Below are 21,768 nucleotides of genomic sequence, written 5' to 3'. Positions count from 1 at the left end.
TGCCAGGCTTCCCTGTCTATCACCGACTCCCAGAGTGTGCTCAAACTCAAGTGCATCCAGTCAGTGATGCCATCCAACCATCTCATCCTCTGTGGTCCCCTTCTCCTCCTACCTTCAATCTTTCTCAGCATCAGAGTCTTTTCCAGTCAGTTCTTCATATCAGGAGGCCAACTGTTGGAGCTTCTGCTTCTGTAAATGGTCAAACAGGAGAGGGCAAGAATGAACATTGACACTTTAGGAATCAGTGAACTAAAATGGACTGGAATGGGTGAATTTAATGCAGATGATCATTATATCTACTACTGTGGGCAAGAATCCTTTAGAAGAAATAGAGTAGCCCTGGTAGTCAACAAAAGAGTGTGAAATGCAGTACTTGGGTGCAATCTCATAAAAGAGAGAATGATCTCTTCATTTTCAAGGCACCCATTCAGTGTCACAGTAATCCAAGCCTATGCCTCAACCACTAATTCTGAAGAAGCTGAAGTTGAACAGTTCTATGAAGACCTACAAGACCTTCTAGAGCTAACACCCCCAAAAGATGTCCTTTTCATCATATGGGACTGGAAGGCAAAAGCAGAAAAGTCAAGAGATACCTGGAGTAACAGGCAGGTTTCGCCTTGGAGTACAAAATGAAGTAGGGCAAAGGCTAGCAGAGTTTTGCCAAGAGAATGAACTGGTCATGGCAAACACTCTCTCCCAACAACACAAAAGACAACTCTACACATGGACATCACCAGATGGTCAATACTGAAATCAGACTGATTACATTCTTTGCAGTCAAAGATGGAGACTATCTACATAGTCAGCAAAAACAAGACCAGGAGCTGACTGTGAGTCAGATTGTGAACTCATTGCCAAACTCAGACCTAAATTGAAGAAAGTAGGGAAAACTAATAGCCCATTAAGATATGACATGAATCAAATCTCTTATGATTATACAGTGAAAGTGACAAATAGATTCATGAGATTAGATCTGATAGACAGAGTGCCTGAAGAGCTATGGATGGAGGTTTATACAGGAGGTGGTGACCAAGATCATCGCCAAGAAAATGAAGTGCAAAAAGGCAAAATGGTTGTCTGAGGAGGCCTTAAAAATAGCTGAGAAAACGAGAGAAGCAAACGGCAAAGGAGAAAAGGAAAGATATATCCGTCCAAATGCAGAGTTCTAAAGAATAGCAAGAGAGATAAGAATGCCATCCTCAGAGATCAAAGCCAAGAAACAGAGGATAACAATAGAATGAGAAGGACTAGAGATCTCTTCAAGAAAATTAGAGATATCAAGGGAACATTTCATGCAAAGACAGGCAAAATAAAAGACAGAAAGAGTATGGACCTAACAGAAGCAGAAGAGACTAAGAGGTGACAAGAATACACAGGAGAACTATACAAAAAAGATCTTCACGACCCAGATAACCACGATGGTGTGATCACTCACCTAGAGCCAGACATCCTGGAAATGTGAAGTCAAGTGGGCCTTAGGAAGCATCACTATGAACAAAGTTAGTGGCGGTGATGCAATTCCAGTTGAGCTATTTCAAGTCCTAATGGCTGATGTTGTGAAAGTGCTGCACTCAATATGTCAGCAAATTTGGAAAGCTCATCAGTGGCCACAGGACTGGCAAAGGTCAGTTTTCACTCCAATCCCAAAAGAGGAAGTGTCAAAAAAATGTTCAAACTCATGCACAATTGCACTCATCTTACATGCTAGCAAAGTAGTGCTGAAAATTCTCCATGCTAGGCTTCAACAGTATGTGAACCCAAAACTTCCAGATGTTCAAGCTGAATTAAGAAAAGGCAGAGGAACCAGAGATCAAATTGCCAACATCCATTGGATCATAGAAAAGCAAGAGAATTCTGGAAGAACATCTACTTCTGCTTCATTGACTATGCCAAAACCTTTGACTTTGTGGATGACAACAAATTGCGGAAACTTCTTAAAAGATGCTAATACCAGACCACCTTACTTGTCTCCTGAGAAGCCTGTGTGCAGGTCAAGAAGCAGCAGTTAGAACCAGATAAGAAACAGACTGGTTCCAAATTGGGAAAGAAGTACATCAAGGCTGTATATGTCACCTTGATTTTTTAACTTATATGCAGAGTACATCATGCAAAATACCAGACTGGATGAAGCACAAGCTGGAATCAAGATTGCTGGGAGGAATATCAGTAAACTCAGATATGCAGATGACATCACCCATATGGCAGAAAGCAAGGAGGAACTAAAGAGCCTCTTGATGAAGTGAAAGAGGAAAGTGAAAAAGCTGGCTTAAAACTCAATATTCAAAAAATGATCATGCCATCACTTTATGGCAAATAGATGGGGAAACAATGGAAACAGTGACAGACTTTATTTTCTTGGACTCCAAAATCACTGCATATGATGACTGCAGCCATGAAATTAAAAGATGCTTGCTCCTTGGAAAAAGCTAGGCCAAACCTAAACAGCATATTAAAAGCAAAGACCTTACTTTACCCACAAAAGTTCATATATTCAAAGCTATGTTTTTTCCAGTAGTCATGTATGGATGTGAGAATTGGACCATAAAGAAAGTTGAGTGCCAAAGAATTGATGCCTTTGAACTGTGGTGTTGGAGAAGACTCTTAAGAGTCCCTTGGACTGCAAGGAGATCAAGCCATGGAACTCCTAAAGGAAATCAGTCCTGAATATTCATTGGAGGGACTGAAGCTGCAGCTAAAGCTCCAATCCTTTGGCCACCTGATGCAAAGAACTGACTCTCTGGAAAAACCCTGATGCTGGGAAAGATTGAAGGCAGGAGGAGAAGAGGACAACAGAGGATGAAATGGTTGGAGGGCAGCACCAACTCAATGGACATGAGTTTTAGTGGGCTCTGGAGTTGGTGATGGTAGGGAAGCCTACCATCCATGAGGTTGCAAAGAGTCAGACACAACTGAGTGACTGAACTTGGCTGAACTGAACTGAAGATCTTTTGGATCATGTATATGTCTTTTGAAAAAAGACAATATGTAGTCTAAAGACTCTTGTTTTTGTATGAGGTTCAGAGCTTATTGAATAAGACATGATGTGTTTCCTGGAATGATCCATTGCACTAAAGGGTAGGCTTTCTTTTTTTAAAGAACTTTATGGAAGGATTACAGAAGTCTACTTTTTTAAATGAAAATGTATGACTCCTTAATGAATCAGGCTTTGTCTTACACTAGACTGTAATCACATACTCACTTATTAGGTTGCCTCTGTTAGTAAGAACTGTCTCATCCATAAGCAGCTAAAAGTGGAAAAGCATGAAAATAAATTGGATGCAAAACAAACTCAAGATCTTGAAATGTAAGTGATCACTAAAAGGAATGATAATCTTGGTACATAAGTAATGACTGTGCTAGGTCTTTTAAGCTATCTTTGAATAGAGGGGTAAAGTGCTAGGAACAGGCAAATCCACAGCCGTGTCTGGGACAAAGGGTCTCAGATGAGACAAAAGGATGAAGTCAGATGTGGAGAAATATTTTTGTAAGCCACCAGAAGACACACTAACACTGCACTCACACATGGGTCTCTATTTCATTGGGCATCTGTCATGATCATTCAAAATAGAAAATTTAAATCTCAGCTCAGACTGGGCCATTGCACATGGCCCCAGTCCTATGTTGAGTATGTGTCAGAGACTCCTGGGTAAACATTCCTCTCCTTTTCTAAGGGCCCCTTTGGAGACAAATCCCCCACCACAATATATTAGGAACAACTTAACTGTAGCATGAATTTTGTTTGTTTGTTTGTTTTTTACTATTTTATGTGGAATAAGGGGATACTTGGCCATTGTCATTTTTCTTTCCATAAAATTAGTTACCAAACTGAAGTACTGGAACAAGAGTACCCAAAGCCACACCATTAGGTGAATAAAGGAGCATAAAAGGCCATATGTTTCATTACGTCTGTGTGTGCAGTGTGTCTTCTCAATTGTACTCTATTACAGTCAAAGTGGATCCTTATTGATTTATTTAATGTCTGCTTTTATTTTGGTTCCTTCACCTGGTTTCACGTTCTCTTAGGAGAACAGAACAGCTTTCCCTTAGAGAAGCAATGTAAGTGATCAGAGTAACTAATCTTCAGAAACCAAGGGCTCTCATTTCTGTTCTCTTCTTTCTACTGTTTTCCATTAGTCATCTTGGGAGATTAAATTTTCTTTAGAATACAAATTGGATGTAGTTTTGCCTTGTCGCTTAAAAAATTGTTAATCTTGGAAGTTAAATCTTGTGACAAGACAGCATTTCAATTAATATAACAAAATGTGTCTAATTTTCAAGGAAGAGGTCTGTAATTCTCCTGTAAGAAAATACTGAGTAATGAAAGTATGTCTGGAAAAGATTTTTTCCCCAGCCCCTCACATGATTTTTCTCCATAATTAAAAAAGGTGGGTGGTGGGAGAGGAGGCAGCAGGGGAAGGCATTCTAAACAACTCCAGTTTTCAGTCCAGCAGAGGAAAGCCCGTAGCAGCTTCTCTAACTTACTGAATCCAATGAACATAGTTCAGTCCTCACCAGGTTTGTTCTCCACAGACTACACACTCGACCAGTCAGCATCCCTCATTCCAAAGGCCTTTCTTCTTTGTGTCTTCCATCATGCCACATTCCACTGGATTTTCTTGAGTCTCTTTGTTTCTCTTCAGCTTTCTTTGCTGGTTCGTTTACCTTTGTGTAGTCTTTAAATGTCTGTCTTCTGCAAGCCTCTGTTGGCAGTAGCCACCTTTCTCACTTCCCAACTGTCCTACTTCATAGAGTGCAGCTAAATCTTTAACAACTCAGGCCACATAAAAATACTAACTACACTTAATCCTGTACATTAGTTTCCTATTGCTGTGTAGCATGTTGCCACAATTTTGTGGCTTAAAACAACACTCATCTAGCATTTCACAGTTTTGTAAAACAGAAGTTTAGGTGGAGTTCAGTTGGGGCCTCTGCTCAAGGTCTCAAAAAGCTGAAATCTATCTAGAGGCTAAAGCTAAACCTCGTCTGAGCAACTTGAGTTTTCTTCCAAGCTCACTAATGTTGGCAGAGTTTAATTTCTTGTGATTATAAGACTGGCATTCCTATATTCTTGATGGCTGTTGGCCAGGGCCTGTTCTCAGTTCTTAGAAGCTACCTACGATTTTCGGCCACCTGGCCCCCTACCTAGGCCTTCTCATACTGCCAATCTGATGTCCTTTTAAAAAGTGAACTGATTATGCCAAGCCCGTATTATCTCCCTTTTGGTTTTGATTAACTCAAAGTTAACTGATTAATAATTATGTAGTAGGAATTTTATCCCATGACATGTACAGCTTCTGCTCTGCATGGGAGAGGAAATTGTGTATACAAGATATGTACACCAGGGGTTGGGAATGTCAGAGACCATCATAGAATCCTGCCAATCACACCTAGTTCTGCCATCTATTAGCTGTGTGAATTTAGGCAAGTTATATAATTTCTCTGTACTTTGTTTTTTTCATCTTTAAAGAGGGATAATAAAATAAACTTTGTGGAGTTATTTTGAATATTAATGGGACTGATATATGTAAAATCTTTAGTTCAGTTACTCAGTTGGGTCTGACTCTTTGTGACCCCTTGGACTGCAACATGTCAAGCTTCCCTGTCCATCACCAACTCCCGGAGCTTGCTCAAACTCATGTGCATTGAGTTGATGATGCCATCCAACCATCTCATCCTCTGTTGTCCTCTTTCCCTCCTGCCTTCAACCTTTCCCAGCATCAGGGTCTTTTCTAGTGAGTAGTTCTTTGCATCAGGTAGCCAGACTATTGGAGTTTCAGCTTTAACATCAGTTCTTCCAATGAACACCCGGGACTGATCTCCTTTAGAATGGACTGGTTGTATCTCCTCGCAGTCCAAGGGACTCTCAAGAGTCTTCTCCAACACCACAGTTCAAAAGCATCAATTCATCAGTGCTCAGCTTTCTTTATAGTACAACTGTCACATCCGCACAAGACTACTGGAAAAACCATAGCTTTGACTAGATGGTCCTTTGTTGGCAAAGTAATGTCTCTGCTTTTTAATATCCTGTCTAGGTTGGTCATAGCTTTTCTTCCAATCCTTAGACCTGTGCCTAATACACAGTAAATGCCTACAAATTTTCAGCTATCGTTATTAATCTATTTCCTCCCTATAGATATCACACCTGCTCCCATAGCTTCAAGATTACTGTTATGTAACTTTCAAATTAATATCTCTTATCAAGATCTCTTTTCTGAGCTTTAGACACTTAAAATTTCCTACTTCATATCTCTACCTGGATATCTAATAAACAATAAATTACAGTTTTAAAATCTAAACTTATTATTTCAGTTGCAAATTTGATCTTTTCTAGTAATTCCTATCACAGAAAATAGTAAACTTTCATGAAGTTCCTTATACTTTCCAACTTTCTCTTCCTTTCCTGCCATTCATTCATTAATTTTTTTATTTTTATATTCAGCTATGTGCAGAGCATATAATGGCAGAGAATATAAAAGAGATGTCATTAAAAGATAGAGTCTCCTTCCTCATAGAACTTATAATCAAGTTAGGGAGACAGACTATATTCTATCACCCCAAAGTTATTAAAACAAACCCATCTTTCAGTATCTTTTGCAAACTCTCAAGTCAAAGCCACGACCTCTCTTTCCTGAACTAGAGCAATACCCCCTCGGTGGGTTCTTACATTGACTCTTCCTCCACTTTTTTCTCCTCCTTGTCTTCAAGGAAGCTTTATTACCTCACTCATCTACAGAAGCCCTTTCAATGACCTCCTGTAATATGTAATACAAAACAAATCTTCATAGCCTGGCATGATCCTGGCTAGGCTCTCCAGCTCTATGCACACTACTCACTCCTCCCTGTCTGTGCTTTATCCTTATGATCTTCTTCCCCCTCCTCCTCAGTGCCTCATTCCTTCATGCCTCAGCACTTTGCACCTGCCAGTCCTTCAAAATGGCCATTCTTTCCCTTTATTGCTCTGTCTTTGCCTGATAATTCTCAATTAAAATTTTATTTTTCATGAAAGTCTCCCCTTATCCCTCCAGAATAGATCAGGATCCTCATTATTCTCAAAGCACTATATGAACCCTCTTCATGACGTTTAATATAGCCTATTTTAATAGTTATGTGTTTATCTGGGCCAGTATTTAATTAGTATCTGCCATCATTCTGAGCAAGGAGTGTTTGAGACAAGATCAAAGGGAGGGGCTTTGGCCATGTGAAAAAATAAACTTCACAGTTGTGTTTCACTTATGAGGAAACATGACATAGTTTGTATTTTAAATGTAAAGGCTAATCTCAGAATTGGTCTTTGAAAGGACTTTGCTTCCTGTATAACTGTGTTTGTGTTAATTCAGACCAAGCTTACCATAATAGCATTTGGGAAGGAACACGTTCATGATCATGATGGTTATTGAAGACCTGAACAAGAATGTGGAAAAGTGTCCTATAAATTGTTAAACTCAAAACAAGATTTTGTTGCTGTTATTGTTAATATCACTAAAATATCAGTTTATCCAAACACTTGGGCTTGGTTGAATTTGATCCGTTTGATTGTACCCAAATACTTGGTTTCCTTTCCCAAATGATTTACGTCTATTTGTGTTTTTTTCCCTTTAAATTTACACATGTTGTGTATGTGTGTAATACCGTTATGTCTATCAATATGCAGCTATGAAGTAAAGTCCCCAACTCTTTTGGTGCCAGTGACCAGATTGTGGAAAACAATTTTCCCACAGATCAGGGTTGGGGGATGGTTTCAGGATGATTCAAGTGCATCCCATTCATTGTGCTAATGATAATGTGTATTATCAGCTGTTCCCCAGGGCTAGCATCACTGCTTCAGCTCTACCTCAGATCATCAGGCATTAGATTCCGCTAAGGAGCATGTCACCTAAATCCCTTGCATCCATGGTTCACAGTAGGGTTTGCACTACTATGAGAATCCAATGCCACCATCTGGCAGGGGAACAGATCTCAGGGAATGTGAGTGATGGGGAGTAACTATAAATACAGATGAAGTTTCACTCACTCTCCTGCCTTTCACCTCCTGGTCTTGGCCCAGTTCCTAACAGGTCATAGATCAGTACCAGTCTGTTGCCCAGGGTTTGGGGACCCGTGCATATGCGTACATACATTTTGAACACACACACACACATATCATGTATGTAGGGTATATATGGTATATACACATTCTTCCTAAGATATATTTTAGTCTAGGGTTCAGTATCATAAAATTGGACACATGCAGCAGTGATGTTATTATAATTTTATTTAAAATGTTACTTTTAATAAACTTCAATAATGCTGAATAAGATCATACTTGGGATATAACCCATCAATATGCTTTATGAACAGTAAAATAAGTATGAAAAGTAAAACAAGTTCCTTTAGCTTAAAAGCATTTACGGATTTTCAGAATATACTTTACAAGTATTCTAAAACACTAGTGGTCAAAGCAATAAACAAAAACTTCTGGAGGATGAAAATGCTACTATTCTTTATAGAAAATATAAAATTCATCACTAAAAGTAAAAACATCTTTATCGTCAAGCTAACTGACTGTAGTTTCATAATTATTGATTTGTAGATATCTGCTTTGGATTATTTCTGAAGCAAAACTTGAAACAATTTAAGGGAAGCTGTTTACTTGGGGGATATGTATGTCTATTTTCATTTTTTAAATATAAATCTATTTATTTTAATTGGAGGTTAATTACTTTACAATATTGTATTAGTTTTGCCATACATCAACATGAACCCACCACAAGTATACACGTGTTCCCCATCCTGAACCTCCCTCCCTCCTCCCTCCCCTTACCATCCCTCTGGGTCGTCCCAGTGCACCAGCCCCAAGCATCCAGTATTATGCATCAAACCTGGACTGGTGATTCATTTCATATATGATATTATACATGTTTCAATGCCATTCTCCCAAATCATCCCACCCTCTCCCTCTCCCACAGAGTCCAAAAGACTGGTCTATACATCTGTGTCTCTTTTGCTGTCTCACATACAGGGTTATCGTTACCATCTTTCTAAATTCCATATATATGCATTAGTATACTGCATTGGTGTTTGTCTTTCTGGCTTACTTCACTCTGTATAATAGGCTCCAGTTTCATCCACCTCATTAGAACTGATTCAAATGTATTCTTTTTAATGGCTGCATAATACTCCATTGTGTGTATTATATGACAAAATTGTGTGTAGTAGAATATACAAATGTATTTATAGTAACTGTGCTTTGAAAAATTTTCCAATTCATGATAAACACTCAATGATATTGGGTTCTGTTTTTTTCTTTTTTAGAATTCTCAAGTTCAAAAATATCAAAACAGATGATAAATTCTTTGATGACTACTTATTAATATTAAGTGTCCTTTCAGTGCCCTCTTGGAAAATACCCATAAAAGTAAATCACTGTACAGATACATAAAACAAATAAAGGATAATTAATACTGCATAGCATAGTGCTCAATATTGCTGAGTTAATAGAGTTTGAAATGAGTTATCAGAAATGGGCTGGATAATTGGGGAAATGTCTTGGAATTAATAATAAAAACAATAATATTAGTAACACTGCTACCAATAATAATACTGTTTCAGTTCAGTTCAGTTTAGTCACTTAGTCATGTCTGACTCTTTGCGACCCGATGAATCGCAGCACGCCAGACCTCCCTGTCCATCACCAACCCCCGGAGTTCACTCAAACTCATGTCCATCGAGTCAGTGATGCCATCCAGCCATCTTATCCTCTGTCATCCCCTTCTCCTCCTGCCCCCAATCCCTCCCAGCATCACGGTCTTTTCCAATGAGTCAACTCTTCGCATGAAGTGTCCAAAGTACTGGAGTTTCAGCTTCAGCATCAGTCCTTCCAATGAACACCCAGGGCTGATCTCCTTTAGGATGGACTGGTTGGATCTCCTTGCAGTCCAAGGGACTCACAGGAGTCTTCTCCAACACCATAGTTCAAAAGCATTAATTCTTCGGTGCTCAGCTTTCTTCACAGTCCAACTCTCACAACCATACATGACCAGTGGAAAAACCATAGCCTTGACTAGATGGACCTTTGTTGGCAAGCTAATATCTCTGCTTTTCAATATGCTATCTAACTGTTTTAGTGTTATATCAGAGACACTTTTCTAAACACTTTATCTGCTTTAGCTTGTAGAGTCCTCACAGTTTTAAAAAGCAAAATTATAATTCTATTACAGTTAGTTCTGTTAGTCTCTAGTTGTGTCTGACTCTTTGTGACCCCATGGACTACAGCACACCAGGCTTCTATGTCCATCACCAAGTCCCAGAGCTTGCTCAAACTTATGACTATTGAGTCAGTGATGCCATCCAACCATCTCGTCCTCTGTCTTCCCCTTCTCCTCCTGCCTTCATTCTTTCCCAGCTTTGGGATCTTTTCCAATGAGTCAGTTCTTTGCAACTGGTGGTCAAAGTATTGGAGCTTCAGCTTCAGCATCAGTCCTTCCAATGAATATTCAGGGCTGATTTCCATTAGGATTGCCTGGATTGATCTCCTTGTAGTCCAAGAGACTCTCAAGAGTCTTCTCCAACACCACAGTTCAAAAGCATCAATTCTTCAGCGCTCAGCTTTCTTTATGGTCCAACTCTCACATCCATACCTGACTACTGGAAAAACCACAGCTTTGACTAGATGGATGTTGTCAGTAAAGTAATGTTTCTGCTTTTTAATATGCTGTCTAGGTTGATCATAGCTTCTCTTTCAAGCAGCAAGCATCTTTTAATTTCATGGTTGCAGTCAACATATGCAGTGATTTGGGAGCCCAAAAAAATAAAGTCTGTCACTTTTTCTACTGTTTCCCCATCTATTTTCCATGAAGTGATGGGACTGGATGCCTTGATCTTTGTTTTAAGAATGTTGAGTTTTCAGCCAGCTTTTTCACTCTCCTCTTTCACTTTCATCAAGAGGCTCTTTAGTTCCTCTTCACTTTCTGCCATGAGGGTGATGTCGTCTGCATATCTGAGGTTATTTGTATTTCCCTCAGCAATCTCGATTCAACCTTGTGCTTTATCCAGTCCAGCATTTTGCATGATGTACTCTGCATAGAAATTAAATAAGCAAGGTAACAATATACAGCCTTGATGTACTCCTTTCCCAATTTAGAACTAGTCTGTTGTCTTATGTCCAGATCTAACTGTTGCTTCTTTACCTGCGTGCAAATTTTTCTGGAGGTGATCTGGTATTCCCTCTCTTGAAGAATTTTCCACAGCCAAAGGCTTTGGCATAGTCAATAAAGCAAAAGTAGATGCTTTTCTGGAACTCTCTTGCTTTTTCTATGATCCAGCAGATGTTGACAATTTGATTTCTGATTCCTCTGCCTTTTCTAAAACCAGCTTGAACATCTGGGAGTTCTTGACTCATGTACTGTTGAAGTCTATCTTGGAGAATTTTTAGCATTACTTAGCTAGTGTGTGAAATAAGTATAATTAGGCAGTATTTTGAACATTCTTTGGCATTGCCTTTCTTTGGGATTGGAATGAAAACTGACCTCTTTCAATTCTGTGGCCACTGCTGAGTTTTCCAAATTTGCTGCATATTGAGTGCAGAACTTTCACATCAGCTTTTAGAACTTGAAATATTTCAACTGGGACTCCATCACCTCTACTATCTTTGTTCATAGTGATGCTTCCTAAGGCCCACTCGACTTCGCATTCCAGGATGTCTGCCTCTGGGTGAGTGATCACACCATCATGGTTATCTGAGTCATTAAGATCCTATTTAAAAAATTCTTCTGTGTATTCTTGCCACCTCTTCTTAATCTCCTCTGCTTCTGTTAGGTCCATACCTTTTCTGTCCTTTATTGTGCTCATATTTGCATGAAATGTTCCCTTGGTATCAAATTTTCTTGAAGAGGTCTCTACTCTTTCCCTCATAGCTCAGTCGGTAAAGAATCTGCCTGCAATGCAGGAGACCTGGGTTTGATTCCTTGGTCGGAAAGATCCCCTGGAGAAGGAAATGGCAATCCACTCCAGTATTCTTGCCTGGAAAACCCCATAGACAGAGGAGACTGGAGGGCTACATTCCATGGGGTTGCAAGAGTCGAGAGTCAGACATGACTTAGTGACTAAACCACCACTAGTCTTTCTCATTCTATTATTTTCCTCTATTTCTTTGCATTGATTACTTAGGAAGGCTTTTCTTATCTCTCCTTACTATTCTTTGGCATTCTGCATTCAAATGAGTGTTTCTTTCCTTCTGTCTTTACCTTTTGCTTCTCTTCTTTTCTCAGCTGTTTGTAAGGTTTCCTCAGACCACCATTTTGCATTTCTTTTTCCTGGGGATGGTCTTGTTCATTCCTGTACAATGCCATGAACCTCCATCCATAGTTATTCAGGCACTCTGTCTATCAGATCAAATCCCTTGAGTCTATTTGTCACTTCTACTGTATAATTGTAAGGTGTTTGTTTTATGTCATATCTGAGTGGTCTAGTGGTTTTCCCTGTTTTCTTCAACTTATGTCTGAATTTGACAATAAGGAGTTGATGATCTGAGCCACAATCAGCTCCCAGTCTTGTTTTTGCTGACTGTGTAGAACTTTTCCATCCTCAACTGCAAAGAATATAATCAATCTGATTTTGGCATTGACCATCTAGAGATGCCCATGTGTGGAGTCATCTCTCACGTTGTTGGAAGAAAGTGTACGCTATGACCAGTACATTCTTTTGGGACAACTCTGTTAGCCTTTGCCCTGCCTCATATGTACTCCAAGGTCAAATTTGCCTGTTATTGCAGGTATCTTTTGACTTCCTACATTTGCTTTCTAGTCCCCTATGATGAAAAAGACATCTTTTTTTGGTGTTAGTTCTAGAAGGTCTAGTAGGTCTTCATAGAACTGTTGAACTTCATCCTCTTTGGCATTAGTGGTTGGGGCATAGGCTTGGATTACTGTGATACTGAATGGTTTGCCTTGAAAACGAACAAAGAACATTCTGTCTTTTGTGAGATTGCACCCAAATACTGCATTTTGGACTCTTTTGTTGACTATGAGGGCTACTCCATTTCTTCTAAGGGATTCTTGCCCACAGTAGTAGATATAATGGTCATCTGTATTAAATTCACCCATTCTGGTCCATTTTAGTTTTCCAATTCCTAAAATGCTAATGGTCACTCTTGCCCTATCTTATTTGACCACTTCCAATTTACCTTGATTCATGGACCTAATATCCTAGGTTTCCTTGAGATATTGTTCTTTATAGCATCAGACTTACTTCCATCACCAGTCACATCCACAACTGGGCATTGTTTTTGCTTTGGCTCTGTCTCTTCTTTTGTATGCATTTCTTCATTCTTTATGCTTCTGCTCTTTCTCTTCATTCATTCATTCTTCTTCATTCTTAATACTATAGTTAATCTCATTTTATATTGAGAAATCTGAGGCTGATTAGTTACATAGCTGGTAAATTGCATACTTACAAGCTGAGGCCTAACTAACACCCAAGTTTTGGTTACCTATCAAATTACCTGGAAAAAGCAAGAGTTAAACCAATCTTGAGAATTTTCTACTGAGTAGACAATGGGAAGGGCATTTGTGTTGTGGTATGAAGACCACTAAAAAAGCATGAAAGATCCTGTAAATATGCATTATACTAGAGCAACATGTTGGAATTAAGAGCATTTGAGGAAAATGTAATAAATGTATATAGCCAGAGAACCAAGATTATAGACATACTTTGATGGATAATGTTAAGTGACTTTCCCAGTTTCACCTCCAGTATCCTCTACTTACAAACTATTAAATGGGATTATTACTGCTGGAGTTTAGTACAAGAATCCATATTCTGGTCAGGGTGGTCAGTTAAAAAAATAAAATACTGAATCAGAAGGGATCTTGGAAAATTATCTATTCCTGTCAAGCCATGAAATGATATGCTAATTTTGATAGAGATCTGAAGATGTGGAAGCATCAAATATTACAGTTCTTTATGATAGATTAGATTAAAGGAATAAAGGATAAGGAGACCAGAGAAGGCTTTAAGTCACTCAGTCCTGTCCAACTCTTTGTGACCCTGTGGACTGTAGCCTACCAAGCTCCTCCGTCCTTGGGATTCTTCAGGCAAGAATACTGTAACAGGTTGCCATTTCCTTCTCCAAGGGATCTTCCCAACCCAGGGATCAAACCCAGGTTTCCCGCATTGTAGGCAGACACTTTAACCTCTGAGCCACCAGGGAAGCCATATGATAGATTAGATTAAAGGAATAAAGGATAAGGAGACCAGAGAGGGCTTTAAGTTTATTCCCACGGCCAAATAAATAAAACATTCAAAAATTATAGAAAAGAGATATAAACTGTTTTCTTAGAGAACAGAGTAAGTTTGGTTTTTCTGTTCTGCATCTGAAACACCAAAGGGGACCCACATTCGCAGTTTGTAAAAGTCAAAGATGGGAAGTTAAATGAAGAAAAGTGATGAAGATTGGATCCCAATTCCATTAAATACATTTATAATTTTAGAGGGGGTGATTTTAATGGAAGGATTAGTATAAAAATAGAAGCACATGAGGCTCATGCCTAAACACTATTTTCAGTTGAACATTTTAAAAGAAAAATATAACTATGTAAGCTTGAAAAATATATGTGAGAAGATGCAATTTGTATGTCTTGCCTTCTATGTGTAACTCTAACTTCTAAACGGTTTTATTTGTTTGAGATTTGTTTATTTCTGTTTGGCAGGATAGTTTTCTTTTTAAAAAAGAAGTAATGTAAATTACTTCAAAGTCAACTCTGGAAAACATTTATTTTAAATGTTGGCAATATTATTCCCTTACTAAGCATTTTCTTTCTTTGGGCATTATCATTATCCTGTTAACAATACTTTAGGCAAATATAATTTAAACTTACATTTATTTAAGAATCTAAATCCTCATTCATTCTTTGTGTTAAAAATATGTGAATTCGATGATACATGAGAAGAGAAAAAAGACAGGAAACTACTGGGAGGGTAAATTGCTTCATTTAAAATGATGTCTCTCACTAATGCTGGCTTACAGTTCTATAATATTTCTAATAATGCTAAAACAACTTTTCCTAGTATTAGTTTAAAATATAGGTTAAAGTAATATGATACAGAATTATAAACTTGTTACATCTTACTGAACATACACACTCATGGATTAAATTCATCAAATATTTATTCAGTACCTATCAGTTCAGTTCAGTTCAATTCAGTTGCTCAGTCATGTCCGACTCTTTGCGACCCCATGAATCACAGCACGCCAGGCCTTCCTGTCATCACCAACTCCCAGAGTTCACTCAGACTCACGTCCATCGAATCAGTGATGCCATCCAGCCATCTCATCCTCTATCGTCCCCTTCTCCTCCTGCCCCCAATCCCTCCCAGCATCAGAGTCTTTTCCAATGAGTCAACCCTTCACATGAGGTGGCCAAAGTACTGGAGTTTCAGCTTCAGCATCATTCCTTCCAAAGAAATCCCAGGGCTGATCTCCTTCAGAATGGATTGGTTGGATCTCCTTGCAGTCCAAGGGACTCTCAAGAGTCTTCTCCAACACCACAGTTCAAAAGCATCAATTCTTCGGCGCTCAGCCTTCTTCACAGTCCAACTCTCACATCCATACATGACCACTAGAAAAACCATAGCCTTGACTAGACAGACCTTTGTTGGCAATGTCTCTGCTTTTGAATATGTTATCTAGGTTGGTCAAAACTTTTCTTCCAAGGAGTAAGCGTCTTTTAATTTCATGGCTGCAATCACCATCTGTAGTGATTTTGGAGTACAAAAAATAAAGTCTGACACTGTTTCCACTGTTTCCCCATCTATTTCCCATGAAGTGATGAGACCAGATGCCATGATCTTCGTTTTCTGAATGTTGAGCTTTAAGCCAACTTTTTTATTCTCCACTTTCACTTTCCTCAAGAGGCTTTTTAGTTCCTCTTCACTTTCTGCCATAAGGGTGGTGTCATCTGCATATCTGAGGTTATTGATATTTCTCCCAGCAATCTTGATCCCAGCTTGTGCTTCTTCCAGTTCAGTGTTTCTCATGATGTACTCTGCATAGAAGTTAAATCCGCAGGGTGGCAATATACAGCCTTGATGTACTCCTTTTCCTATTTGGAACCAGTCTGTTGTTCCATGTCCAGTTCGAACTGTTGCTTCCTGACCTGCATATAAGTTTCTCAAGAGGCAGGTCAGATGGTCTGGTATTCCCATCTCTTTCAGAATTTTCCACAGTTTATTGTGATCCACACAGTCAAAGGCTTTGGCATAGTCAATAAATCAGAAATAGATGTTTTTCTGGAACTCTCTTGCTTTTTCGATGATCCTATATCCAGTGCTAAATTCTGGGACTACTACAATACTTTTAGTATTTATGGTTTCTCTTTTCAAGATGGGCTTCCCTGGTGGCTCAGAGGTTAAAGCATCTTTTCAAGATGCTCATGGTTTGGTATATATATATAAACAAATTATTACAGCATAATGTTCAGTTCAGTCACTCAGTTGTGTCCGACTCTTTGAGACATAAAGTAATCCTTTTTTATGGAAAGACAAAGGATTGGATTACTTGTGATTGAGTGGAACAGAATGCCCATAAATATTATCAAGGAAATGTAGATCTTTGGTTTACAAACCTAGAAGTAAATATACTTTCTAAATATGGAATGAGCTTTATGTTTATTTGAAATATAAAGCAGTATAAGGACTAATTGAATTTCTTAGAATTTGATTCTCAAAGACTTTTTTTTTTTTTCTTCATTTGGAGTCTGAAGCGGAGTCTTTATATAGTGTCATCAACATATATTTAGAAAGTAGGAATTTAAAATGTGAAACATATTGCCAGTGTTCTGTTACTTATTTTTCTTGACATTAGTACCATCAGGAAGTATATTTGTTAAATGCATCAAGGAGTTAATGGAAAAATTACACTTTGCTAACAGTTTTACTTAAGGTAATACAACCCTTATACAGGCAATGAAATACATTACTTCAGTTTTTAAAAAATAAATTTTACTATGCTTAAGAATAATTTATGGAGCATTCCTTTTCTGGCTGCTGTTAAATGAAAACAATCTAAAAATATGACTACCAAACACTTCTTTTAAAATGCTTTTCTTAAAAGGTAAGAAAGCAAAGATTCGAAAGGGGATGAAAACCAAGTGAAAACAGCAACCCAAGAGGTAAGCAAGGGCGACACTGGGACAGACGATGAAGCATAGTGCTAGCCCTGGTGGAATCTGAAGTGTCTCTCTCAGAGAACCAGGGTGCTTATAAGGACATCACACTAAGAGTGAGTCTATTCAAAATAAAACTACCACCGAGAAAGTGCAGCAAAGAAACATGCCTATCTAGACTTTGCACTGGGTGGAGGAACACAAAATTGCCCTTAGAACTCAGAAATAATACATGGCTTTCTCTAAGATTTGCTGACAGAATTTACCTTTTTGATCCAGTAAACTTTAGCCAACAATTTAGAGTGGTTCCAGGTTCACAGTCAGTGAGTACAAGCAAAATAAACCATTTGAAGCATGAACCCAAATTCAATGTTTAGATAAATTTCTAAAATAATTAGTTACCAATTTAAAAATTACAAAGGATAAAGAATAAATTAGAGTTGAGAAAAGATGAAAGAAAATGATAACAGAAGATATAGTCTTGCAAAGATGTACTGGAAAAATTATTTAGAAGGTGTATTTAATATTCCAAACATTAGAAAAGAAGTGTATTTAATATTCTAAAAATAAATGTGAAATTAATTTTCTATTTTTATTTTCTATAACAAATTACCACACGTCATAAAACAACATATTGCACAAATGTCACCAAATGAAAATCAAAGTATAGGAAGGATACAATTAATTCTGGAAGCTCTAAAAGTGTTAGTACTCAGTCATGTCCAACTCTTTGGATCCCATGGATTGGTCTGCCAGTCTTCTCTGTCCATGGAAGTTCTAAGGGAGAATCAAATTAGTTTCTTATTCATTTGGGATTTTGACACAAGTCAGTTCTTTGTGGTCAAGGACTAAGCTCCTTGTCTTGCTGTTGGCTCTCAGTTAAGGCTTTCCCCCAGTTTCCAGATGCTGCCACATGACTTAACTTTAGATCCCTTTTTATTTTCAAAGCCAGCAATGGTAGGTTGAGACCTTCTTAAATCTCATCTCTCTGACCCCTTCAGTCCAAGCTGGCAGTGTCTCTGCTTGTATAAGTTTCACAAGAACTTGTTCAATTTTCCATAAATATCAAAGAATTCAGTACATTAGACAAGAGACTCATGTACATATCTTTCCAAGAAAGTCTCCTCTACTTTTGACTTCTGCTGAGATGACTGATGGGATTTATTATAACTTCCTTAATTTTTTGTCATTTTTTGCTACTGATTACTTTGGCCTTTTGATCTTTCTGATATAGCTCAGAAAGATAATCTCTTTATTTTATATTAAAATTAAATTTAAATGAATATCTTAATTTTAGCATCTGTCATAGGATGAGAAGTTCCAAAATCATCAAGTCCTGGTTTCTTTTTGTTGAACAGTTCCTCTATCAGTTTATCTCTTTCCTCTTGCATTTACAACTGAAGAAATCAATCTGCACATTCAACACTTTACTTGTAAATCTACTCACCTAAATATCCAAGTTCATTACTTATAAGCTCAGCTTTCTACATAACTGCATGTCCCAATCCTGCCTCAGTTCAGTTCAGTCGCTCAGTTGTGTCCGACTCTTTGCGACCCCATTAACCACAGCATGCCAGGCCTCCCTGTCCATCACCAATTCCCAGAGTCCACCCAAACCCATGTCCATTGAGACAGTGATGCCATCCAACCATCTCATCCTCTGTCACCCCTTTCTCCTCCTGCCCTCAATCTTTCTCAGCATCAGGGTCTTTTCCAATGAGTTAGCTTTTCACATGAGGTGGTCAAAGTACTGGAGTTTCAGCTTTAGCATCAGTCCTTCCAAAGAACACCCAGGACTGATCTTCTTGAGACTGGACTGGTTGGATCTCCTTGCAGTCCAAGGGACTCTCGAGTCTTCTCCAACACCACTGTTCAAAAGCATCAATTCTTTGATCCTCAGCTTTCTTCACAGTCCAACTCTCACATCCATACATGACCACTGGAAAAACCATAGCCTTGACTAGACGGACCTTTGTTGACAAAGTAATGTCTCTGCTTTTTATATACTATCTAGGTTGGTCATAACTTTCCTTCCAAGGAGTAAGTGTCTTTTAATTTCATGGCTGCAATTACCATCTGCAGTGATTTGGGAGCCCAGAAAAATAAAGTCTGACACTGTTTTCACTGTTTCCCATCTATTTGCCATGAAGTGATGGAACTGGATACCATGATCTTTGTTTTCTGAATGTTGAGCTTTAAGCCAACTTTTCACTCTCCTCTTTCAATATAACAAAAATCCCTTTTCCTCTGGTTTCCACTAATTCATATTCCTATTAATAGTTGTTCATGACCATTTATATTTTCTATGAGGCAACTTACGATTTCTCTGTCATATTTTTTACTTCCTTCTGAGCCCTTATCGACAGTCCTTAATTTCCATATTTTTGCTAATAATCTACTCAAAGAAATCTAGGCTTTTTCTTCTGTGTTTCTTGAAATTCTTCCATCCTATACCCAAAATCTGATACCAAAATCAATTCCACATTTTTAGATATTTATTACAGATATTTAGATATGTATTACACCTCAATTCTGATAATAAAATATATATTAATTTTCTATTGTTGCTAACAAATTATTACAAACTTAATGGCTTGGAATATAAATTAATCATTTTATAGTTCTGAAGAACAAAAGTTCAGTGCGGTTCTCATTGGACTAAAGTTAAGCATGGCAGTTTTGTTCCTTCCTGGTGGCTCTAAGACAGAATCAGTTTTCTGCCCATTCAAATTACTGAGTTAAATTCCTTGTGGTTATAAGGCTAGGGTCCCCATTTTCACACTGGCTATAAACTGAAAGTTGTTCCCAGGTTCCAGAAGCTGCTGCCTTTCTTGATTTATGGCCTTTTCCTTACCTTTCTACAGCCAGCAACAGTGGGCTGTCCTTTTTGTATTGCATCTCTTGACCCATTCTTCTTTCCTTTGCTGCTTTTAAGAACTCATGTAATTGGATTGGGAATATCCAGGATATCCTCGTTTGCATATAAGGAAATATATTTTCAGGTTCTGAAGTTTAGATCATAGGTATCCTGGGAGGAGAAGAAGGGGTATTATTCTAACTACCAAAATAATATTTAAAGAAAAAAAAAGTTTGAAAATATGAGCAAGGAACCAGACACTGTAAAAATTAGAAGCAGTTTTTAAAAAGAATAGAAATGAAACATATTGTAATAGAAAATTATAAACTGAAATAGCAGTTTAACAGAATTGACCGAGCAAAATTTGTGATCCAAAGAAATAATTATTAAAGAAAGAAATATCATTTTTTTAAAAAGTGCAAATTACCAGAGAGACTATCATCGACTATGTAACAAATGATGAACAGAATGAAAAAATGTAAAATACGTAATTAGTGCTCTAAAATCATAAAATAGAATTAAGGAAGAGGAAGAAATAGTTAAAGAAGTAACAGCAGAGAATTTTTCAGAATTGAAAAATGCTTATTCTTCAGGTCTTGGAAGACTAAGGAATCTGAGATAGGATAAAGTATAAGAAAGTTTACAAGTAAAACATAAAAATGAAACTGCAGAATATCAGCTTTAAAGGAAGAACTGGAAGCAGCCAGTGAAACAAGAGACAGCATTGCTAAGTGAAAGGTAATTAGACTAGCGGGCAACTTCTGAATAGCTAAAACGGAAGCCAGAGTTACAGGTATATGAGATCTACCAGATCAGCCCCTACTCCATGCCACTCACCTCTGTCTTTCATTTATGGGTGTTATGGTGAAAGTCTTATTTGTATATCTTCACTCAACCTTTAAATATTGTGAGATATTTCTAATATCTTACAAATATGAGCATAAAAATAAATAACAAAATAATATCAATTTATTCAACAAATATTCATTATCAGCTCCCTGTGATGCTCACTATAGAACAGATTCTATTCTAGGCATTGGGGATATTAAAAAAATATTTATCCCTGTCAAGTTATCTATTTATATCAGTCTTTCATGGCCTAGTGATAAAAAAAAACTCACCTGCCAATGCAGGAGATGTAAGAGATGTGGGTTCAGTCCCTGGGTCCCCTGGAGGAGGAAATGGCAACCCACTCCAGTGTTCTTTTCTGGAGAAACTACATGGACAAGGAACTTGGCGGTCTACAGTCCATGGGGTCGCAAAGAGTCGGACACGATGACTAAAGTGACTTAGCATGCATTCATAAATTAGAAACTTTAAGTGTAAAGTCACACCTGTCTTATTTACAGAGTAACTCTCCTCATTTGCCTGTCAGTTATAAACCTTGATGTCTCTATATCTTTCATATGATTTTCAACAATTCCATGCACTCTTGTAAATGCTACAGTTTACTCAGGACTTGACAGCTATCATCAATCAAAAGTAATTTGTTTAACACCAAATGTGTGCTCACTCTTATACTTGGCACTTTGGGGAACAATTGGAAAAGCACTGTAGCCCCAGTGTATCTTTTAGTGCCTTTAAAGAATATTTATTATAGTGAACTTTGGCAGACTCTCCACCTTGTTATTACTGGTGAACAATTAAATTATTTTAGATGTTTAATAAATTATATCATAATTATTGAATAGATATTAAAAGTCATGGCTTTATTTTTGAGCATGCCTAACGTAAGAAAATCAAATGACTTTTTACTCCATTTCATCAAAACAA

The 21,768-nt window shown here is 37.8% G+C and overlaps 1 protein-coding gene across 4 annotated transcripts in view; it reads left to right on the top strand.

Moving 5' to 3' along the window:
* Positions 1-21,768, top strand: part of CNTN1 (contactin 1) — a 417,338-nt gene that overhangs the window by 95,210 nt on the left and 300,360 nt on the right. For 3 of the 4 annotated variants that reach the window (XM_060412756.1, XM_060412755.1, XM_042246874.2), the window contains exon 2: positions 1-21,768. This exon is cut by the window's left edge and continues 53,418 nt beyond it; it is cut by the window's right edge. The exons of the other annotated variant lie outside the window; for it this stretch is intronic. The gene's annotated coding sequence lies outside the window, so the exon portion shown is untranslated. 4 annotated transcript variants of the gene reach the window in all.

This window comes from Ovis aries, chromosome 3, assembly GCF_016772045.2.
Source record: "Ovis aries strain OAR_USU_Benz2616 breed Rambouillet chromosome 3, ARS-UI_Ramb_v3.0, whole genome shotgun sequence".
Taxonomy (NCBI): domain Eukaryota; kingdom Metazoa; phylum Chordata; class Mammalia; order Artiodactyla; family Bovidae; genus Ovis; species Ovis aries.
This window is presented reverse-complemented; position numbering and strand designations above follow the sequence as displayed.